Source organism: Rattus norvegicus, chromosome 3, assembly GCF_021556685.1.
Source record: "Rattus norvegicus strain SHRSP/BbbUtx chromosome 3, alternate assembly SHRSP_T2T, whole genome shotgun sequence".
Lineage (NCBI taxonomy): Eukaryota > Metazoa > Chordata > Mammalia > Rodentia > Muridae > Rattus > Rattus norvegicus.
The window spans coordinates 7,862,896-7,876,913 of record NC_141536.1 but is presented as its reverse complement, the minus strand read 5'-3'; the positions used below and the strand labels follow the sequence as shown (position 1 = coordinate 7,876,913).

Sequence of the window (14,018 nt, the reverse complement as noted above, 5' to 3'; positions counted from 1 at the left end):
ACTTGGAGAATAGCCTGGGGTGGTAGAAAGATCGGGAGAGTTGAAAACTGTGGCCAGAAGCTCACCAAGTCCCTCTTCCAGGCATCAGAGACAGGACAGACGCCTGCTACCCTTGAAGAGCATTAGGATATAGGACAAGCCCAGAGGACGGTTCCTGAAAACAGTAGCATGAGAATTTGGCACGTGCCTGGGACAAGGATGGCTAAAGACAGTGACACTAAGACCTTCCGAGAAGGAAACAAATGGCTGCTGTCTCCCCACCCCCAACCCCGACTAGTGCACTGCCCAGCTCAGCCTACAGGGCCTGCTCTGCTGCATGCTTCTGAGGAGAGAGAGGAGACTGCAGGCCTGGTGGCCACCAAGGCACCATGGCAGGAAAAGCCACAGTCTAGGACCCTGAGCACAAACTAAGCCCTTGTTAACTTCCCTACCCATCTCCCAGGCCTTAAGAATCAGTTCAACGGCCACTGGATAAGAAGCACAAGCCTGTTGGCCTCTGCTATGTCATTTAAAGTCATTTTCTTCCATTGTGTGGGCTTGTCTTCTCAGAAAACAGAAGTTATTAACTTCCACAGTCAGCTCCACAGAGAGACAGCTTCATTGCAGAACTTACCACAGCAAGAAGCACCTAGAAGCCAAGCCTTTGCCAGAGCAGTGTGGCACCATGTCATGACCCTTGTATTTCCTGGGGAAAGTCTGTCCCACATCCCTGTGAGAATGTTTTTAACTCCCACAACCTCTGGTTGCCTCCAGCACTGTGTGTGCTTGGATGTAATATGCCAAGTCCCCTTGGAAAGGCTGAGTACTTTGGGGCCTGAAGGTGGTCCTGGTGACTTTTTCTTATGTGGCCCTGTTTCTCTGGAGCCAGGGTTGGGGAGCAGGAAACTCCCGCACTCATCTCTGATTTAAAATGAGAATGTTAATTGTGATGTGTGATTCTCTCATAATTAAACTGATTCATTCCCAACCATCGAGGTTACACTGCATAATGTATTTAATTACCAAGATCTCCGGCACACGTTGGCAGGGCAGCCCTGGAAAGTTCTAGAGGTAATATGCTTAATTATTAAATAAATCACTGTTTAGATTGATGCACATCTGGGTTTTCTGGGTGCCCTAAGGACCAGAAACACATAGGGTGTAGTCTGGCATCTCCAGCCTGAGCCGGACTCACAGGGTCTTCAGCCCTGCCTTCCGGGAGATGGAGGGCGCTCAAGTGCTAGGCTAGAGGGCCAGACAAAACCATGACATCATCGCCTGGAACTTGGGCTGTCTGTGGGATGGTGGACACCTGACCTGTGTCCTGTGGCTTTGGAGGTATGTAGAGCCCTGGACACCTGAGAGACGATCTCATGAGGGTCAGTACTGGGGAGCCTGGCACCCCCAGCACAGGTACTGCCTCCCAAGGTCCCTGAAAGCTGACCTTATCCCAGCCCCTCCTGTCTTGGGCTGTCTGATCTACCCATCTCTAGTGCAAGCCTGACTTTAGTGCTCCGGGCATAATGTCATGTACCACTTGGACTGGCAGAGAAATAGGCAAATCTTGGCATTACAAAGGAAAGTGCTGCCTGTGACCCAGCCAGTGGGGAGAGACATAGCCAACTGGGGCCAGCCCAGTGGAGAGCTCCCATCAGGTCTGTGTTCCCTCTGCTGTGAACCAAGGCCCCCACCCCACCCTGTGCCCAGTGCTTGCCTTTCTCTCCCTAGCCCTGCCCATCTGGGGAGATCTCCCCTTTGAACACCATCTTCCAGCCTTCTCAGCAATTGCTTCTGCAAAGCACAGAGCTAGTGACTGGGAGGAGCCAAGGAGCTGTGACACCCGGCCATCTGGGACATACAGAGGGACACATGCAAGGCAGGGGGCTGTTCCTGGGACCCCAATTATGCAGACTCTTTGTCCCTTGCAGTGGAATCCCTGGGTGGGAGGGGTTCCCTATGTGCACCCTTGGCCCCCAGGGACAGGAGCAGGAGAAGGGGAGGTGCCTGCTGACAGGGCTCTGGTTACTGTGTGCACTGCCATCTGCTGCCTGGGTGGCTGGGCCTCGTGTATAATTCAGATACCTTAGACAGGCCCCAGCGAGGCACTGACAACTGGAATGGACTGATCGGATGTCGTGACACTGGACACTGGCTGTACGAGCCACGTGTCCTTTTGCCCCCTCTTCACTGGGTGACAGGTCGGGTGAAGAGCTGAATGGGAGGTCTCTTACACTGACCTGGGGATTAGGGGCCTCATTAGTCAGCAGCATCTGGAGAGGTCGCAGTGGGCTTGGGCCCAATTTTCGCTTATTTGTAGTATGACCACGAGGATGAGTTCATTGCACCCTCAGACCTCAGGCCTCAGTTTCTTTATCTGTAAAAGGTCCTAGGGCAGTACCTGGGACTGTTGTGTCTGACCAATGAGTGACCTCTGGAGACTCAGAGTGGTCCGTTCCAAGCAGGAATTCATCTAGGGATGATCTGCAGTCCTGTTCTGGCCCTGGCTTACCCTCTGCTCCTGGACACCAAAGAGGCAGGTCTAGTCTTACATCTGACTCTAAAAATGGGGTTATCCTTGGTCTGTGATGCCTGAACTTCACATCACCATGCCAACTATGTGGTCTAGTGGGGATACCAACTGTAATTACCATTCATGACTGTGCCCTGTGGTTCCCCAGGAAGTTGGAGCAAGGGGGGGGGGGGCTTTCGTCCTGTCTATTCTGCAAGCTCAGTGCCTGCCCCCACCCCTGGAGGAAGCAGGTAAGAACTAGTTCTAACAAGTGCTAGGCCTGGCCATATCCAGTGAGGACACAACCTGAATGACCCAAAATCCCTAGCCGACTTCCCAGGAAAGTGCTGCCCACTTGAGGAGAGGTGAAGAGTGGGGAGGCAGGACAGCCTTCCTCCTAGTCCTCAGGGTCAGTGGGGCTTCCTCAGGAGGCACTAGAGGAGTTTCCAGCTGAGGAAACTCCCAATCTGTCTCTTCCTCCCAGCCTGTCATGGCTGTGAGAAGTGGCTGGAGGACCACTGAGCTCATACAATGGAAGGACCTGAGGCTGGGCCCCTCCCAGCTCTTAGTTGTCTGAGGTGGCACTGGTGCCTTTAGGACAGTAACCAGAGCCACTCCCAGCCACCTGCAGCACTGTGGCTTTTTCCAGAGGGACGCCTCTCCTTCAATAATTGATAAGCTAGTGTACAGTTGGACCGGGGACATCTGGCAGGTGGAGAGCTTTTCACCCCCGCAGGAATTAGAGTAAACCAACTGCTCGGAGGACTGGGCTCAGAGGGTGGGAAATGGGTTTGCACCTCCCCTCCCACACTCTGGGGATTTGCCCAAGCAGGAACCAATCAACAAGAGGGACCTCTTCAGGGTTCTTTCCCCAGTGGCACATGTGAGCTCGTATACACACATTCAACACAACAGACACAGTTGAACACACTAGACACACACGAATACAAGAAGACACATTACATATGAACATCTTCCTGCGGGTGCCAAAACATCACAAGCATACACGCAAGTGTACACAGGTTTGCACACGCAGACTCTGATAAACGTGTGCAAAGACTTCTGGGTGCAATATTAGTATGCGCGTATCACATATATACACACCATGTGTGTATACATCACACATCTGTGCATACCATGTACAAATGCACACTACCTGTGTGTACCCTAATCCTCTAGGCCCACAGAGACCTCAGAGACCTTGGGACCCTCTGCTGTGTTAGGAGAGTTCCATGTAACTCTGGTCTCTGAGGTGGTGGTGGAAAAGAAAAGAGCACACAGCACCTACAGGGATCCAGCACCAACTTGTTGAGGTGGCATCTCTTTTCCAGCCTGGGGACCTGGTGACCACAGAGTAACACCTGTGGGACATAGTGGCAGAGGGCAGAGGAGGTAGACAGAGCCTGGAGCCTTGGAAAAGCAGATGATCCTGAAGGGCATTTCATCCAAGGATGCTCTTGCCTGCTTGAGGGTTATGACACCCCTGAGGCTACACAGAGAGGCCCTCGCTTCCACTCATTCCTTAGAATATGGCGCTGTTATCCCACTTTCTAGCTGAGAAGACTGAGGTCTGAGTCAGGAAGAGCATGCCCAGTACGGTCGACTGCCAGTCTCAGTTCTGCACATCCCACTGTCCCACATCTGGCTCTGCACTCTCCCAGCTGTGCACATCTGGCCTTCCATATACGCCCTCAGCTGCTCACACGCAGCCTCACTTCACTGCTTGCCCATGCAGTAGTGACAGGGGTTCCACCAGAGGGCCTGCCAACCGGATCCATCTGCCCCCCCCAGCCTTCCCCACCGCATGTCTAGTGCTCCCACATGCCACTACCCATCTGTGTCAGGGTCTCATCTGTTGTGTGTGTTAGGGAGAAGCACGCTGGGATCCAGAATCCTCAGCAACTAATTCTAGAAGTCATGGCATCAGAGAGGAAGGGAGCAGCCTCCCCCAGCAGGCAGCACCCAAGCTATGAAGATAGATTTGGTAGGCATGAATGTCAGCCTAGGACCCTAGGTAGTGCAGGGAGGGACACAGACATTGCAGTTGCTCAAGGGGCAGTGTAGCTGCTACAGCTGTCTTCTGTCACTGGCTGTGGCGTGTGGTGGACTGGCTGAGACTGTCCTCCATAGGATCTGGCACTTGAACGTCTGTTTCTGAGTTGCATGAACTGTTGGTAGAGGTCTCGGCGATATGACTTTGCTGGAGGAAGTGCGTCACTTGGGCCAGACTTTGCAGTTTCAAAGCCTGAAGTCATTCCTAGTTTGCTCCTCTTCTTACCTGCGTTTAGGATGTGAGCCCTCGCTGGGTGTGTGGCACACGCCTTTAGTCCCAGCACTCAGGAGGCAGAGGCAAGTGACTTCTGTGAGTTTGAGGCCAGCCTGGTCTACAAAGTGAGTTCCAGGACAGTCAGTGAAACCTGATCTTTAAAAAAAAAAAAAGAGGGGCTGGGGATTTAGCTCAGTGGTAGAGCGCTTACCTAGGAAGCGCAAGGCCCTGGGTTCGGTCCCCAGCTCCGGAAAAAAAAAAAAGAACCAAAAAAAAAAAATTAAAAAAAAAAAAAGACATGAGCCCTCTCCCACATGATGGGCTTGTTCCCCTGAAATTGTGCAGTGGTTTGATTGATAAATGCACTCAATAATCCTTGATATTTGAATGCTTGATGACGGTGTTTCATCTATGCCCTGTTTAGGGAGGTTTGAAGTCTGGCTTTACTGGAGGAGATGTGTCATTGAAGTAGTTTTAAAGCATAAAGACTTACAGCATTTCTTGTTTGCTCTGTTCTCTGCTTATGGTTTGAGTTGTAAAACCAAATAAATTCAGTGCCTGCCCAGTGCCTGCAGCCACACTTTCCCACCATGATGGTGATGGGCTCCAGTCCCTCTGGACCTGGAAGCCCAAACAAACCCTTCCTTCTGTAACCTTGGCCATGGTGTTTTATCACAACAGGAAAATAACCCAGGCCCTAACCCAGTCCCTGACAAGCCTCTCACCATGCCTGACATTTTCACTGGGACTTGTGTGGGTGCTAACCCCTTCCTCTTGCAATGGGCATTCTCAAACGTCACTCCACACCCGTGTCCTTGTCCCCAAATCCATAGTTTTCTCAGTACAGCAACCCTCTGTGACTTGTGACCACACCTATTAGCTGACTTCAAGAATGACCCGTGGAGGTGTCCATACTAACTGACCTGGCTCTGTCAACCTTGACCTAAGCATAGTCATCAAGACTCTGGGAGTTGGGAGCCAAGGTGTGCAAGAGCCACCTGGAGAGACTCTGAAGCCGTATCAGGACCTGCATCCTCCCCTTCTTTAACTTCGTTGGCTTTGGCAACGTTGACGTGACACCTTGGGCCTCACTGTTCTGTCAGTGGCTGTCATCCCCACACACCCTCATACAAGAGCATGTAGGCCCTGAGCTGGAGCTCACCCCCTCAGGAGTCTTCCTGTCACCTCTGGGGTCTGCTGAAAACAAGGAGACAAAGATCTGAGAGCTGAAGCCCCCTGCTGACCTGCTGTCGGTCTACAGCACAGGAAGGGAGAGGAATCTGGGTCACAGGGGTCACGGCGGCTGAGGCCAGAGTTCATAGAGGCCTGGGGAAGAACTCTCAAAAGTGGCTGCCAGTTTGGAGATGGAGTTGGGTGGATAAAGTATTTGCCTTGCACGTGTTGAAGCCCTGGGTTTGGTCCTCGATACCCTGTACAGAGTGGTGAGACTGAGGAGGGAAGTCAAGGCAGGAGGGTCAGGAATTGGAGATTATCCTCCGGGTACATAGTAGGTTTGAGAACATGCTTCAGATGTGTCAAAGATGGGGATGGGGGATGGGAGAAAAGAAAGATACAGGTTCTCGTTTCTGATGGAAACTGAGCAGCATTTCAACTCTTCCACCTCCCCTTACTCATCCAGAGAATGGGCAGAAGCAGAGTTACTCACCCCCTACCACTGGGCCTTCCCAGAGGGTTGACCACTTACATCAGGGTGGTTCACTCTGCTGAGACTCTAGTTGTCTTATAGGAGATCCAGCTGGGTCTAGGATCATTAAAACCTTCCCAGAAGACTCAACTAGGCAGTAGATGGAATCTCCATGTGGGGAGCCTCCTACGAGACCTCGCTTGGATTTGAAGTTTGGATGGTGAAGGAGTGGTGAAGGGGTTCCCCCAACCCCAGCCTTCTGCTAAGGACCTTAGAGCAGAGAGGGGGTGGCCAGTCCCTCACACCCTCAGGCCCGGAGCAGGATTGGGAGGTAGAGGGAAGGCAAGGTTGTCTAGTTCTTCTCCCAGCCCTGACCCTCCTCTTCTCCTGCCCAGCTGGGAACAAATGGACATCTGCACTCCACACAGGCCCAGGACTGCTGGGCTGGGTCTTGCCTTAAGCAAGTGCCTTCCCAAAGAGCCTCTCTTCCTGCCCAAAGGCCATGCTATTTAAGCCCTCCCAAGGGTCTGCAGCCAGGCCTGACTCGTCTGATCTCAGAGCCCTGTCATTCCCAGAGGCCATGCAGGATGCCTAGAGGCAGATGAATAACACGTTCTAAATTTTTCCAGTTTTACAACCCAGAGATGGCCTTTTAGATGGTTTCAGCAGCCACAAAGTAGGGGTGTCAGTTTATGAGGGGGATAAGCAGGGCATAAGCACGTAGGCCTGCCTGCCCCATCCCACCCAAAGATTTTTCCAGAGCCCCCAGGGAACCTCTGTCCGTAAGCAGTGACATCCGGTGGCCCTGGGGACCTTTCCTCTGGTTCACGGAATTGGTATTCTGGCCCTCGCTCATTGATCTCTCTGAGTTTTTAAAGGAAATTTTATTTGTTTAGGGTTTCTAGTCATTAAGTTAAAACCAGAAAAATAGAGCAAAATCAATAGACAAAGCCGGTTGTATTACCATGTAAAACAGACAAGGCGGGTCCTGAGCGAGAGCTCACACTGGGGGAAGGGCAGCCAACAAGTACCGAGGATGGCTGCGGGATATCTGTGGGGGTGGGAGCAGCAGGGGCAGGGTCAGACACAGTGCACAGAGGCTAGGGAGCATCTTGGTTTATAAACACTCTGTTGTGTTTTATAAAAAGATAGAAGGAATGTGTTTCGTGGGGGTGCCCGGTAAGGTGTGGGAGAAGGGGGTGCCTCCGCGGGCCCATGCTGAGGCATCCCTGTGCCCAGAGGGACCAGCCACAGCACAGTATAGTATAGAAGAGAGTTTCTTCAGGGCATGGGGAAGGGAGTTGAGAGGATAGGGGGAAGAGAGAGAGAGAGAGAGAGAGAGAGAGAGAGAGAGAGAGAGAGAGAGAGAGGATGAGAATGTAAAGGAGTACAGGTAGGCCACAAGCACGGGGAGAGGGGTTGGGGGGAGGAAGAGAATAGGGAGAGAAGAGGAGTGGGATGAGAAGACAGAGTGAGAGCAAGAAGGCAAGAGAGAGCAGAGAGAGCAAGCAGCCCCTTCTGTAGTGAGTCAGACACACCTAGCTGTTGCCAGGTAACTGTGGGGCGGAGCCTAGAGAAAATGCTAATGCTCTCTGAAGACCTTACTGGGAGGGAGCCTAGAGGCAACTCTGAGAGAGTACCAACCAATTAAGCTCTTTGTATGCCTGCCTTCCTCACAGAGAGGGTCCTAAGTTGGGGTGGGAGGGAGAACGCCCAGGTTAGACTAGGCCTGGTCAACAGCCACTGGGTATCACCCACCTGGCCGTCTCCAGAGAGAGCTCTTGTTGCCCCTTTCAGTGTGACTTGTCCTGGGAGTCATAACTGTTATGCACCTGGGATAGGGCATTGACAATGGATCAGAGAAGCGATTCTACCCAAGTGTACTTTACAGAGCCGGTGACCTCCCTGGAGTTACTTACAGGAAATGGTCCACTCCAAGGGAGCTGCACCAAGAATAAACCCATTCCAGCATGGCTGAAAACTCCTGTGAGCCCAGAACTTGCAGACAAGCCAGCTTTACTGGGCCGGTCCACAACTCTCTCCTCAGCATCTGTTACTACTGTGCTGGGCGGGGCCTGGTGATCATTGCCTTTCCCGGGTGTTCTGAGATTGTGCGGTTGATGAAATTATCTACACACCCCTGTTTCTACAGGAGGGTGGGTCCTGGGCTACTTCACAACTGTCACTAGATTAAAACCCAGATTTGCACCAGAAAACTCAGGGTAGCTCCAGGTGTACTGAGGTGTGTGTGTGTGTGTGTGTGTGTGTGTGTGTGTGTGTGTGTGTGTGTCTGTGTGTGTCTGTGTGTGTCTGTGTGTCTGTGTGTCTGTGTGTCTGTGTGTATATGTTTGTGTGTGTGTCTGTGTGTGAGCTTGTATGTGTGTTTGTCTGTGTCTGTGTATGAGCTTCTGTGTGTGTCTGTGTGTGAGCTTGTATGTGTGTGTGTCTATGTCTGTGTCTGTGTGTGAGCTTCTGTGTGTGTGTGTGTGAGCTTGTGTGTGTGTGTGAGCATGTGTGTGTGAGCTTGTGTGTGTGTGAGCATGTGTGTGTATGTGAGCTTGTGTGTATGTATGTCTGTGTGTGAGCTTGTATATGTGTCTGTGTGTGAGTTTGTGTGTGAACTTGTGTGTGTGTGTCTGTGTCTCTATGTGTGTGTCTGTGTGTGAGCAGTGTGTGTGTGTGTGAGCAGTGTGTGTGTGTGTGAGCAGTGTGTGTGTGTGTGAGCAGTGTGTGTGTGTGTGTGTGAGCAGTGTGTGTGTGTGTGTGTGTGTGTGTGTGTGTGTGTGTGTGTAAAGTGGTGGCTGCTGAGAGTTCTTCCAGGGCAGCACAGCTGGGTACACAGCTTGACTTGGTTCTCAGCACTCTGAGTTTCCTAAAATGTCTGTCCCAGGGCAGGAGGCAGGGGGATAATGATCCTGTGTGTAACTCAGACAATAGAGCCAGGAAAAAACCTATACCTCCCTGCCAGGAAACAGAGGGTGAGAAGACTGGAAGAGGCCTAGGCCAAACCTTTGAGCTTGTGTGTAACGGCTCATGGGTTGGGGATTTAGCTCAGCGAGCGCAAGGCCCTGGGTTCGGTCCCCAGCTCCAAAACCTCCCCCCCCCAAAAAAAAAAACAAAAAAAAAAAACCTTCCAGCCCACCTGCCTTTAAAAAAAAAGAGAGAGAGAGAGAAAGATAACTCACAGAGCTACGTGTGGTGGCAACTCTGAGTTCAATGGCAGCCTGATCTCAAAAAAACTGAAGAAGAAGGTGGAGGAGGAGAAGGAAGAAGAGGAAATAATTTGTAGGCTGAGATGTAGCTCAGTGGTAAGGTACTTGCCTCCCATGGGCATTTGATTCTCTAGCATCATAAAAAGAGACCAGAAGAAGGGGTCAGAAACCACGGAATGGAGTTACAGCTGGTTGTAGCTCCTTGATGTGGGTGCTGGGTATTAAACCTCATTCTCAGAGCCAAAATTGGGCTTAAGCATTATGCCGTAGTTCTCAAAGTGGGTCATGACCCCCTTGGAGGTTCGACGACCCAAGGGAAAACACAGACATTTACATTATGATTCATAACAGTAGCTAAATGACTGTTAGGGAGTAGCAATGAGAATAAGTTTATGGTCGGGGTCACCACAACATGAGGAACTGTATGAAAGGGTCTCGGCATTAGGAAGGCTGAAAACCATTACACCTCTCCAGCCCCGTTTTTATTTATAGGTAGGATCTAGAATCTTCAATGAGATCACGGTTCTGAACTATCATTCTGCTTCTCTGGAGAAACCTGACTGATAGGAACGGTAATTGTGTCTTTTTCTTTTTATTTGAGACAGTGTCCAGGTTAAAAATCCTGGCTGGCATGCTGACAGTGAATTCAATGTGTGGCTAAGGATGGCCTTGAACTTCTGACACTCTTGCCTCAACTTCCTGATAACAGATGTGTGCCCCCACACCCAGTTATGAGGCACTGAGGAGCAGATTCAGGGCTTCGTGCACAGGACTCCATTTAACATCTCCAGGCCCCAAATGGTAATTCTTTTATGCTTTCCCTTTCTCTCTCTCTCTCTTTCTTTCTTTCTTCCTCCCTTCCTTCTTCCTTCTTTCCTCCCTCCCTCCTTCCTTCCTTCCTTTTTCCTTCTTCCTTCCTTCCTTCCTCCTTCCTTCCTTTTTTACATAATTGGAAGGGAGGGTTTTGGGATAGAAAGGGAGGAATAGCCCCTGGCCAAGCCCTGGTTGACACGCTGTCTCTGGGTTTTCCTAGGCTGGGCTGTTCATGGAATCAGAGTCACAGGACAGTACTGTGTCACAGGCTGTCCTGATGACAGTGTCCCGCATCCATCTGACACAGTGTTCCTAAGTTGTATTTCATTCATTTAAATGTTTTAAAATTACATGTATTTGTCCATCACGTGGGGGGTGTAAATACATGACCCGAGCACGTGTATGGAGGTCAGAGGACACCTTGCAGGGGTCAGTTCTTTCCTAGTGGTTTGATGCTGGGTCCTGAGGTTCTTTCACACTATAAAATACGTGTCAGGGATGAGATCCTGACACAAAATTAACTACCCAAGCGATCAAGCTCAACCAAAGAAAGTAAGTTTCCTTTTCTACAGCACCTTCCTCCCTGAGCACCCAAAGGTCGCAGACAGGGTTTCACCCCAGCCTTTAATTCTAGCACTCAGGAGGCAGAAGCAGGTGGGTCTCTGAGTTCAAGACCAGTCTCGTCTACAGAGTGAGCTCCAGGACAGCCTGGACGACACAGAGAAACCCTGTGGAGAAGAAAAGAGAAGGGAAAAGGAAGGGAGGAAGGAGGAGGGAGGAAGGAAGGAAGGAAGGAAGGAAGGAGGGAAGGAGGGAAGGAAGGAGGAAAGGGAGGGAGGGGGAGGGAGGGGAGAGGGATGGGAAGAAGGAGAGAGGGAGGGGAGAAGGAAGTAAAGAAGGAAGGAAGGAAGGAAGGAAGGAAGGGGGGGAGGAAGGAAGGGAGGGAGGGAGGGAGGAAGGGAGGAAGGGAGGGAGGAAGGAAGGGAGGGAAGAAGGAAGGAAGGGAGGAAGGGAGGAAGGGAGGGAGGAAGGAAGGAAGGGAGGGAGGGAGGGAGGGAGGAGGGAGGGAGGGAGGAAGGGAGGGAGGAAGGGAGGAAGGAAGGAAGGAAGGGAGGGAGGGAGGGAGGGAGGAGGAGGAAGGAAGGGAGGAAGGGAGGAAGGAAGGGAGGGAGGGAGGGAGGGAGGAGGAGGGAGGGAGGGAGGAAGGAAAGAAGGAAGGAAGGGAGGGAGGGAGGGAGGAAGGGAGGGAGGGAGGGAGGAAGGAAGGAAGGGAGGGAGGAAGGGAGGGAGGGAGGAAGGGAGGAAGGAGGAAGGAAGGAGGAAGGAAGGCTGGCCAGGAGTTGAAGACGTGGCTCGGTAGTGGGAAGCGCTTCTTGCTCTTGCAGAGAGGATTGGAGTTGAGTTGCCAGCAACTACACTGAGTCACTCACAACTATCTGTACTACAGATCCAGGAAATCAATACACACACAATACATACATAATACATACATAACACATACATGCATACATACATACATGCAGACACACAGATGTACACATAAACAAAAATTAAAAAATAAGTCTTAGAAATGTAAGACCAGTGAAGTCCCACTGCCCACACAGCCATTCTTGTACTCCAGGTATTTCTGTCTTGCAGGGGCCGTGGGGAAGTTTCCACCTGTTGCCTGGGACCATGGTGTCCCCTCCACATCAGAATTGTGCTTCCTCCTACAGACACTGGGCAGTTTCTGTGTCCGCTGCATCCTGGAGCCGTTGGGCCCAGTGCAGCCACAGGACCTGTACAATTCTCTGGAGACCCTGGCAAGAGGACATTTAAAGTGCCCTGCTCAAGACTCTGCTATTGGACAAATGGCTTCCCTGATCTCTGGGCAGCCCACTCAATCATACTTTGAGATGACTCACCAAACAGATTCCTTTCCCCAGAAGCCACATAGTCAAGACATGGTTACTGCTGTCTAGGGCCAGTGTGGAAATATGTCTCTCTCCTCAGTCCTGAAGAAACTGAGGCCTGGGCCCTGTGGAGACTCATGTGGGGTGGGAGTAGGGGTGGGGGTGGGGGTCTAGAATTCTGTTTTACAGTAGGGCTCAGGTGGGGAAAGCTGAGATCAGGGATGGGTGGTGAGAGAGAACCTCACACACCAGGGACAGTGTTCCCTTCTGATCATCATCTACATCCCCACGATAGCAGTGTTCATCCCCCAGGATTTGGGAGTTCACACCATAGAGGTATTTGGCACTTGAATCCCACGAAAAAAAAATTAAATCAATTACCCAGTCTAATCAAGAACTCCAGGTTTTTAATTAAACTAAGCTTAATTAAATGGCGGCCGTGCGGCTCTGTCGATGTCCTGATCAGGCCCTGGGGGCTGGGAGCAGCTGAGTGGTCCATTGCTGGCTGCTGGCTGCTGGCAGCTGGCGGGAGGATCGATGGGTTATTCGCTCACAGGAGCTGGCCCTATGACAGGAAGCATGGCGGGTGATGAGCAGCCAGGGTTCCCAGCCTGCCCTCAAGCCCTGGTCTCTGGGAGAACCCCATGAGCACAGGGGAGCAAACCCTGGAGACCCCCAATCACCTGACACAAGGGGACTGTCTACAGACACTGAGGAGATATTTAAGGTTGCACGAGGGCGGGGAGCCCTGCAGTGGAGGTCCTGTGGCATCCGCAGGCAGGTGGCCATGGATCTAGGGTCTGGTTTTGGAACACTTGGCTTCTGCAGGGTTTCTGGGCCTGGCAGTTGCCAGGGCCCTGGCTGGGCCTCCATTCATCTTGGGACTCTTCCCTCCCCTTCCCTTATTTTGCTCTGCCTCTCTAGGTTTTTTATGCCTCCTCCTCCCTCAACCCAAGCTCATTTGTGATCACAGGGCCTGACTTGGTCAGAGCTCTCAGTGATCTTTGACTGCGACTGCTGCAGGTAGCCCTGTGGAAGCTGGCTTTCCTGAGTGTCACTGTACTGCCCCTGTCAGACCCAGGGCACTTGCCCACAGTGGGTGAAGTCATTGACAGGCAACGTCTGCCTGGCCCTACCGTGGGTAAGTGGGAATAATCCTGAGAAGTTCTGAGGCTGGGGGAGGAGCTTCACTGCAAGCAGGGACTGAGTGTTTTAGAGTCTGGTCCAGGCCCACATGGGGGCCACATGTGAACAGGCCTGGGCTGGAGTCCCAATTACCAGGAAACTGTACTCGGAGGCTTCAAGTCTCTGTACTAATTGCAGGTGGAAACAGCCATCCAGAGCCCTCTTACTGCCCAGATGGCACTCACAGTGGCCCCCAAAACCAGGTTAACTCAGAGAGCCCATAAGGTCCTCTTCTAGCCCCTGGCCCTCCCACCCTGATCTCTAAGACAGGTCTCTTGGAGCCCACATCGCGTTGAACTCACTCTATATCCAAATTTAAACTTCTGATCTACTCTACCTCCCAAGTGCTGGGATTCAAGCTTGTGCCTCCATGACCGTGCTGGGCTGGAACTCAGGCTTTGTGTACACTGATGGAGCGTTCTACTACTGGGCCATATCCCCAGCTCCTGCCCTGGCCTCTCTGAACGGCACGAGACTCCACGGACACCAGCAATACCTACTCCCTTTCTAATGTGTG

General features: G+C 51.8%; 1 long non-coding RNA gene across 1 annotated transcript; it reads left to right on the top strand.

Annotated features, from left to right (window-relative positions):
• Positions 1-1,127: 1,127 nt before the first annotated feature.
• LOC147995391 (uncharacterized) lies at positions 1,128-13,595 on the top strand. Its single transcript, XR_015684927.1, has 3 exons — positions 1,128-1,317; positions 10,217-10,412; positions 13,241-13,595. It is a non-coding gene; the product is annotated as an uncharacterized LOC147995391 (long non-coding RNA).
• The last annotated feature ends 423 nt before the right edge of the window (positions 13,596-14,018 follow it).